Raw genomic sequence first — 10,441 nt, 5'->3', positions numbered from 1 at the left:
AAATGAAATTAAACTAAATATAATAAAAGATTCATCGAAAATATATATTTTGCCAAAAAAAAGTTTTTAAAATAAAAGCTTCATCAAAGCTTTTCATAAAGGAAACCAAAGCAAGTTCAATTGAGTCACCAATTGGTTGACAGATATATCCAAATCATTGTCCGGTTCTCCAAACCATGCTCCAAGTACGCAAAAACTGGCAATGCCTATCTTTTGGCAAAAGGAATATTGCAGCGGAAATAAGTTACCGGCGCATAAATGAGACATTAAAGTTAAACACAAACGCAACCATTAATGAATAGTACTATCTGTTTCTATCATATTTCCAATTGCAGTTACCAAATAAAGAGGTAAGAGTAATGACATATACATATAACAAGCAACAAATTTCAACACAAATCAAGCATCGTATATCTAACAGGGAAACAAAACCAACGTAAAAAATGAAGCATAGTAGAAGTGACGGGCTATATACATATATGAAAAGTCAAATAACTAATTCAAACCACCACGAATTCGTAACAAAATGGTCAATGTTAAGACAAAAATGTAACGTAAAGGCGTAAAACGCAATACCCATGCTAGCAAATTACTTCATGAAACAAAACGGTCAATATATCATTAAAAAAGCCTAAACATATGACACGTAAAGTAATATTAGACAAATTACCTTGTAGAAATGTGCGACAAGCAGCATACACCAAAATGGGCAATAATGGGTTTCCACATTGCAAGTACCCTATCACTTAGATATTGAAGCGGCTAACAATCTAAATAAACTTACTAGGCCAATTAAAAAGGGGTTTCAAACGAAATAACAAACTAGGGAGAAAAAAAAAGGGTCCGCGGAGAGAAGAAACATTACATAAAACTTAACCAAACATCATGACCCCAAAAAAGAACAAAAAAAAAAAAAAGGACACCTTCACCAAACATAAACTAGTATTCCTCTAACATGTTGAAAGACAAAATCTCTTCAGAGGAGTTCAGCAACATTTGCAGGCAGCTCCTCGATTTGCACATTATAAAACTTCTGGATGTCAAACAGCATTCTTTCATCATCCTTCGTGACAAAGTTGATGGCAACACCCTTCCTACCAAACCGACCACTACGACCAATACGGTGGAGATAGTTCTCGGGCTGTGTAGGGAGATCATAGTTTATAACAAGAGACACTTGCTGAACATCAATACCACGTGCCAAAAGATCGGTTGTTATAAGAACACGGGATGACCCAGATCGGAACTCCCGCATAATGATGTCCCTTGTATTCTGGTCCATGTCTCCGTGGGTGGCTGACACCGTGTGGTCTCGGCTTCGCATCTTGTCAGTCAACCAATCGACCTTCCTTCTGGTGTTGACAAAAATGACACTCTGGGTAATGGCTAACGTCTCGTACAGATCACAAAGTGTGTCGAGCTTCCATTCCTCTCTCTCACAATTGACATAAAACTGCTTTATACCCTCCAAAGTGAGCTCGTCACGCTTCACAAGGATCCTCACAGGTTTGTTCATGAACTTCCTAGTAATTTCAAGGGCCTCAGGTGGCATTGTGGCAGAGAAAACTCCTACCTGAATCTTAGATGGCAGCAACTGGAATATATCGTAGATCTGACAACCAGGAAGGAGATGATGGATAAAGAAGTTATACAAATAACAAAATCAAATTTTCATGATACAACACCAATGGCCAAAAACTGTGACAAGCTTAAACTGATTGAAACAAAGTAACATTTATCTTCAACTAGAAATTAATAGTCACTAAATTTCAAGAACTTTTAACAGACATCAAATATAAAAATCTGAGGGCACTTGAAAGTATAAACATTAAACAGTCAGAAATAGAAGAAAATACAATCTATTAGATAAAGTAGGAATTAACGATGGGTTAGGGTAAGAAATACAGGTTTGCATGGGATGATTTTACGTATCTATAAAACTTGATAATAAAGTGAAATATGAAAGCATTAGTAATCAAGTAAATAAAGAAGTACCTGGTCTTTAAAACCCCTTGAAAGCATTTCATCGGCCTCATCCAACACAAACATTTTAATGTGATCCGGCTGAAGTGACTGTCTGCGCAGCATATCAAAGACACGTCCAGGAGTACCAACAACAACATGAACACCGCTGGCGAGAATGCGTTGGTCTTCACGAACACTGGTGCCTCCCACACAGGCATGAACCTTCACACCTAGATAATCTCCAAGCGCCCGCATAACCTTCTCAATCTGCTGAGCAAGCTCACGGGTTGGCGCTAAAACCAAGGCCTGACATTCAGTCAGGCTGTAGTCAAGTTGTTGCAGGATTCCAGAGCAGAAAGTTGCAGTTTTTCCAGTTCCGGATTGGGCCTGTTGAATAACATCAAGTCCCTTGCAAAATGGGACTATTCCCCTTTGCTGAATAGCTGATGGCTTTTCAAAACCTACAAAACAAATAATACTAGTTTTACATTCCGAAATTTCAACTAAAATTACATGACAACATTAGTGGGACAAACAAACAGGGCAGTTTACGCATAATAGGCAGAACAAATCAAACACATGCTAACTTGCTAAGTTCTATGCTGCCACTATACATTATCGATTAAATATATTTTCTAAAAAGCATATATATTAAAGGGACTAGTAAAAGTTTACCATAGGCATAAATGCCTCTGAGGAGATTCTCTTGCAAACCCATAGCATCAAAGCTATCGTACACCTCATCATAAGATGTGAAGAAGTCCTGTCCATCAGCTGTGAGTCTGTGAATCCAAGAGATGACAGTGAACCATAAATTAAACCCCCCCAAAAAAAAACTATGTTGGAATGATAGTGAGGAAAAAGGGAAAGCACTTACAAATCATTCATTTTTGCATCAAATTGACGAGCATCGAACTGTGTTCCCTCAGGTGCAGCTCCTGCCATGACTGCAACACCAACACAAATACAACAACAGAAACAATTATGCCACGCAAATAATTACAGAATCAGCACCATAAAAACAACTTTGATGGAAACCAAAAACATAAAAAAAAAATAAACATCGAATCAGCATAAGCTCTAACCGTAATAAAAAATTGATGTGAATCACTTGCTGATACAAAAAGTTTTAGTTTCAAAAAGGCTCGAACCATAATACGAAACAAGCGTTAACTTGCATAAAACAACATCCGCTCAACAATAACGAATAGCAGCAAAGGAAAAATAAAAAATAAAAGAATATATATACAGTTAATCAGAAGAGACTGAAAGACTGGGATAACAAGATCGTTGAATCGAGAAGAGATTCACCTGCGGATGATGATGTTGATATTGATGTTGATGTTGATGATGAAGAAGACGAAGATGTTTGCAGTGGAAGAAGATCGAGCGGAGTTAGGGTTTCCCAAACTCCTCGGATCTACGCCGCGGAGTTGAGGAGAGAATAAGAGAGTGTGTTTGTATAAATAATAACGAATACCAAATTATTCAAAATAATAAATAGTCTTCTCAAACTTTATATATACACAAAAACTCCATAAGATAAATGATAAAAAAAAATAGAAAGATAAATGGCAAATTAAATCCATAACATGTAAAAAAAATTATATTTTATATATACACAAAAAATCAGTTTAGTTAAATATCTTTAATATAAATGATTGAATTTTTATTTACATATAATATAATTGATATAATTTAAAATTATAATATAATTTAAATAAGAAAATTATTTTATATATACACAATTTAAATATTAGTTGATTTATTCAATACAAAATTTAAAAATTATTAAATTAAGATTTTAACTACTTTAATTGTATCCTCAACCATCTGACTTTGTAGCACATTATTCTTGCTTAGTGAATTTTCTTTTTTTGTTGCTTCAATTGCTTTATATTAATTAGGATAATTTATACTAATAAATTAAATAAAATTTAAAGTTATGCAGATGTCTTAAATTAATTTTTGTTATACATCTTAAAATATTTCTATGTAACTTGAATTAATTAAATTTGATTTAGCTATTATAGCTATTGATTCGATTTGCATAAAAGTACTCTAAGATAGATGTGTAACGAAAATTAATTTAAAACATTTACATAATTTTAAACCCCATTTAATTTTTTTGTATAAATTATCCTATTAATTAAAAGAGTTTTGTGAGCACTTTTAGTTTAATAACTATTTAAAAAACATTCATTTTATAAACATATTTCATTTAAATAATTTATAATTTGGTAATATCTAAAGTTTGAATAACAAAAAAATATGATTTGCTACTAATATCTTTTTACTTTCATTTCCTTTTTTTATTTTCTTTTTATACAAAAAAAATCTAGAAAGACTAAGATTTCAATCAACTTTCATTTATCTTCTTTCTTCCTCACTTTCTTTTCCTTTATTTTCTTTTTTCTAACCAAACAGAACTTTAGCAAATAGTCATAAATTCATTCATTAAAATAATAATCAGAGAAATAAAATTATTTGAGAAGATAATATATATATATATATATATATATATATATATATATCAAATCTCTCTTAATGTCTAATTTTTTACAGATACTGAGGCAACACACAAGTCAAACTCATTGAACCCATGCAAGTTGCAACTCCATTCTCCACCGCCAAAGTCACTTAACAAGTGTTCCAATTACATCATTAGTAATTTCATTCTTTTTAATGCAAATCCGATTGAGATCAAAATATCAAAACCATTTTTCGAAATTAAACCAAAGAGTAAATAGTTATTTTTAACTAAAAATTTTAAATACTGATAAAATTAACCAAAAAAAATAACATTAATATTATATCTAAAAAAATTAATTCTGTTAAATAAAAATACTCAATCATTAGTTTTTGTTAACTCCCTTAAAAAATATATTATTCTTAAATTACCTTTTTATTATATCTTCAGCCCTTCAAGCACATTCTCATTAACACAGAACTACTCTCTCCCACGGAATTTTGTTTGACCTTCCTTAAATGTAAAACTCTCTCCCACGGAATTAAATCAATCTATAATAAATAATACATATAATTAATACAACTATACGGACCATCTTTAAACCTCAGATGTTTTTGCGGCGAGCAACAAATCTGTGGCATTTTGGTCCGCGTAGAACGGTACAGCTCCTGCCACATATTACCAAGAACAAATCAAAGCTCCCACTTTTGTGGCCCAATATTGAATACCATCTCATTTGACCGTACATTTGCCTGTTATTTTTGTCATGGAAATCATTCTGAGCTTGAAACTTTAGAATTTTCAAACTAACTGCAGAATTCGCTTAAATGCACTTGCAATGGAATGTGCACATATGGCTACCAAATTGTGAGATAACATCTACAAGGCATCCATAACCTCCAACTGCCACAACCTGGAAAGAATAATGCAGTAATGCATTCAACATAAATAAAATAAACTAGAAAATAACAAGTCATGAATGCAACAAGCTTGAGTTGACCACACAGTGACCCATCTCAACAGCAATAAGATGTTGAATCAGAACCAGAACCTACCCCTGCAGGATGTAAGGAGACAGAGAAAGCTGATGCAGGAGCACACTGTATTTGCGAAAGGATTGCACCATTCATGTCAAAGCGATTGAGTAGAGGATCTGCACCAACTGCCAAAATCTGAAAGAGTTGAGAGTTGACACACAAATTAGGGCTATTTTGATGTTTGTGTTTAAGACAGCAAGACGGCAGAACCAAAAGATATGAAGGTTAGCCAACTCACTTGGTTGCTGTCAAATAGTATGTCCTGTACAGAAGCACGAGTTGAAATCCTTGATAAGCACTCTGAGGCAGGAAGGTTCCAAAGGGATATATTCCGTCCACTACCGCAAGCCTGTGGAATGATGACAATGGTCCCTTAACCATTCACAGAAGCAAACGGCAATTACAAGATACATAATAACTTTAGAAAGGGTTATTTTGGCCACAAAATGTGATAGTTATTAATAACAGAAAGTTTAGTAGAGGGTAGCAACAAATAGCATTTCTGTAACACTGATTATACAAAACGAGGAATTGTATCACAACTACGAACTATGGGAAACGAAGTTCTATTTGATTGTCAACTTGCCATATGCCAATGTTAATATGAGTTAGCTCCTCTGGTTGTAAAATAGGACAATAAATTAAGTGTAAAATCATTATCTAAATATCTGTTCTCATAGCTGGATACCAACTGCAAGTCTGCAACCATAGGTAACTTAGGAAGTAAGGGTGGCAAATGGGCCGAAGTTCGTCGGGCTGAAAAAAGGCACGAAAGGCTAGAGTTTTCAGTCCGCCAAAATAAAAAAAAAAAAAAACGCCTAACCCAAAAGCTTTGGCAGCCTTCAACAGGGCAGGCTAGCCCGGCAGGCCCGCCATTTTTTTTATAGCCTAAACCAAAAACTACCCAAACCCATAAACTCAACTACCAAACACAGCACAAATAACCCTACCCATAAGCACAAGTCACTCCCATCTGTCTCCCCACCCACCCCTAACCCTACTCACAATTCACAAGTTTGTATTTGGAATGTATGTTTATTTTACTTAAGCTATAACTTGGATAATGTTTGATTGATGAGATTTAACAATGTTTAATTAAATGCTTTGAACAATGTTTTAATTTGGACAATGTTTGTTTGATTATTTTGTTTCAAAAAACTTGGTTAAAGATTACATTTATTAGAAACTTAGAATTATATGAATTTAGAAATTATAGATTTATTAAAATGTTTGTGAAATTTTTTTTTTTTTCAATATTTAATGGTTTAGTAAATTTTTTTTGAGAGAGAGAATAGGCGGGCTTATCCCGCCAGCCTGCCAATCCGTCGTTAGGCGGAGTGGGATAGGTATTGGGGACCGCCTCACTAGGCGGGGCGGGGCGGGCTAACTCGCCAACTGGCAGGCTTTTGGCGGGGTGGTCTAGACCGCTTGCCACCCCTGCTAGGAAGTGATCAACATCATTTTGTCTAGAAATTCGTATTTCTTTTACTACATAGCCACATGTAGACCAAAAGAAGGGAGAGATCAATGGAAGGGAAGTATGAGACTTACCAACCAGCTCTCATTGGCATCTAATGCAACACAGCCAACCCATGAAACAGATCCTATTAAGTTCAAATCTTTTACTGGATCAATCACTTTGATACACTTTCCACTTTTGCAATCTAGTATGGTATAGAAGCCACAAAAACAAAAGTATCAGCCAAAATTCTGCACAAATATATTTAATGAACCAAATAATTTACAGAAAAATGTACCCCAAATTCGTGCAGTCCTGTCCTCTGAACCAGTTATGATCTGAACATTGGTATTAAAAAAAAGGAGTTAGAACACTCAAGAGTACATACAGTGGGGTGACAATTCTGAATAAATGGCAGCAGTAGGGATGTTTAGCAATCAGATTTTAAAATACTAGTCCATATATTCCCTAATGTCTCAAGTCTAAAAGTGCATGCACTCAATCCTAAAAGCTCCAGAAGTCCATAGCTCATTCAATTTTTGTTCAACAAACAATAGAATGACAGGGCTATAACCAAATTATTAGACCCCATGTTATCGATCCACTCTATATTTTAGACTACTAGTAATATCACTAGGAGCACTCCTTTTCCTCTTACATCCACTGTTTAGATCTTTAATCGCCTGCAGAAAGGTGTGTAGCACTTTATATTCCATAAATATGGCCACAAAAAATTAGGGCATAAACACCAAGTTATTTTTTTTCTTTTTCAATTAAAAAAAAGATTATTACAGCAAAAATAGATAAAATGATCACCAACTAGTGAAACTAACAGAAGTCATAGGGTTAAGACTCAAGACCTGATTGGATGAGTTGCGAGCAACTATGCAGTGCAAGTAGTCCAAGTGCCCCTTAAATACCATTTTCACTTTACCAGTTTCCTACAGTATTAAGACTTGTTAGCCAAGGCAAACAACAGATACAACAAATAAATCAATTTATACCAAGAAACCTCCTAAACAAAAATTATATTCACCCCCCACAAATACATACCACATCCCAACAATATGCACAAGAATCACCAGAAGCAGAGAAAACAGATCCCCCCTGCAATTGAACAAGGAAGCATGAACACAATCAGCGAAACAAACTGTTATGAAAAACAATATTCTTTAAACTAAAAGAGAAAAAGAAAAGGAAATATAAAAACCTGAGAATTAACAGCAATAGCATTATTCTCAGGGATAGGTGAAAGTGCACCCCAAGGACCTCTGAAAGACAACAATAACGGTGTGATGTTAATAGGGACCAGGACTACAGGAGGAAGGGGAGTAACTGATTGGAAGCAGATCTGGCTAACAAGTATGCATTCTGTAAAAGTTAAAGCTCACTTGTGTTGAGGATTTGCCAGGTCAAGTATGGGTTTGATATTGTTTCCTGAAATAATAGGAAACAACATACATAAAGAGATTGAAGAATTCATCCATTTCAAAGGTGAAAATGTGAGCGGAGAGTGGAGGGGGGAAAATACATAAAACACAAGGAGGTGAACAGAAAAACTCCCTAATCACGGATAATACAGCAGGGCACAGGAGAAAATGAATGAACAAAATAATCCAAGCCCGAATAAAGAACAACTCCGCAGGCATCACAGTGACACATCAATCCCAATTACTTATTTTCGGAATATAAACTTTGCAATAACACATCAATCAACTCAATGGCTGTCACGCATATTAACAAGTCTCATGCAAGAAAGTCAAAATGCAAGATGGAACAGTTAGAATAACAGGATACTAATTGAATCATCAAAGATCTAAGCAAGTTTCAGCCCAGAAGCACAACCTTGAGAAGAAACAGCACTATTTGAGTTTGCAAGTTCCTTCCACCTCCATCCTCGAATCCACCCGTCATCTCCACAACTGCAAGTCAAAGCTACAGTCAACCGGTATCCAATAACATGCGACAATTCTCATATTTAATTCACCATCAGCAACAGGTAGATGAGACCAATATAACGTAATAAAATTAGAGCCATAGAGATAATAGCACAAATTTGAACCTTAACAACAGTGCATCTTCACCATCACCATAGAATTTGACATCATATGTAGGTCCATCATGCCCTTGAAAGAAGCAATCTGGTTCAGCCAATAATCTGCGCCAATTCCAATCCATATCAAAACACAGTTAACTCCAATAAACACAAAGGATAAAACTTAAATTACCATAAAATCGCAATGCAAACTCACTTAGCCGCATTGAAATCGGTATTATTTTTCTGCGAAAAAAATTAACAAAATAAATAAACTCAGAATCACAAGTTAAATCTCTAACAAAAAAAAAGAGACAAATGATGGTGGGAGATAAGAGAGTGGTGACTGACGAGGTTGGAGATGCAGGAAGGGATGGAGTAGGAGGCGATAGAACCGTCGCTGGAAGCAACGACGAGAGAGTGAGGATTAGGGTTTCGGGGACTAGGAGCCCAAGCCGTACGGAAAACAGTTCGGGTTTGGATCTCCCTCTCCTTGAGGAGGCGTTCCCTGTACGCATTTTCGTCCCAGTTGGTTGCGTCGCCGCACATTGTCACCTGCACCGCGCCGCCGCCGCCGCCACCGCCGCTTGACTGACACTGCTCAGTCTAGGTACTCATTTCAGCTCACTCACCGCTCACGCGCCTTTTTCTTGGGCTAAAAATACGCACTAATGTTTATATTTGGCGGGGAGCTGAATGCTGATGGATTTTTTTTTTCTTTTCTTTTCTTTTTTTTTTTTTATCACGTTCGGTTGAAAATTAAGGATTCTCATTCTTTCTGCTTTTGGTATTAAGGATTCTCATTCTTAAAGGTAGCATTTGTTCGAAAATGGGATTGGAGACAATAATTTAGTATTATGTTTGTTGAGGTAGAGATTTATATTTAAATTTGTGTTTTTGTCTCAAAAATTTCAATTTTACTACATCCAAAAAATAAGGACACTGAAGATTGAGATTTTTAAAAATAAAAACAAAAATTTTAATAATATTTTATACTTAAAATATTCTTATTGTAATTAACTAATCTCAACTTTATCCTTTCTTCAAATCAGATTAGGGCTTCAGTGTGAGCAACCCCCTCACTCCATCTTTTTATTTGTGCTTCGAAGTCTAGGTTGCAGACTCTCTATCACCACTGTCAGCACATCCTCCTCGTCGCTGCCGTCGCAACCACCGCAAGGTAAGTGAGTTGTCATTGAAGTTCGTCTTCTTAGGTAACGAGTTCTCATGTCTTCCATTTCTCCTTCACAAGATAACGTCCGAGAAACCCAGTTAAAGGAGTCTCCCCTATTGCTGTGGAGTTCAACAACTTTCTTGTCGTCATCACGGCGTGTGTAACTTAGGTTAGTTGTGGTCAAATTTCATTAATGATTTTGGTCGATTTTTTATGTCGCGACTTATGTTCTGTGGATTTGGTTCTTTGTTCAACTAGATGCATAGAAAGAATCTTTCTTTTTCTCTCTTCAACTATATTT

General features: G+C 35.4%; 1 pseudogene; it reads right to left on the bottom strand.

Annotated features, from left to right (window-relative positions):
- Positions 1-593: 593 nt before the first annotated feature.
- Positions 594-9,746, bottom strand: LOC112697014 (eukaryotic initiation factor 4A-15-like; annotated as a pseudogene).
- Positions 9,747-10,441: the final 695 nt, after the last annotated feature.

The sequence above is a fragment of the Arachis hypogaea genome, chromosome 1 (genome assembly GCF_003086295.3).
Source record: "Arachis hypogaea cultivar Tifrunner chromosome 1, arahy.Tifrunner.gnm2.J5K5, whole genome shotgun sequence".
Classification (NCBI taxonomy): domain Eukaryota; kingdom Viridiplantae; phylum Streptophyta; class Magnoliopsida; order Fabales; family Fabaceae; genus Arachis; species Arachis hypogaea.
Note: the sequence above shows the minus strand (reverse complement) of the source record. Positions and strands in the feature narration are given on the sequence as shown.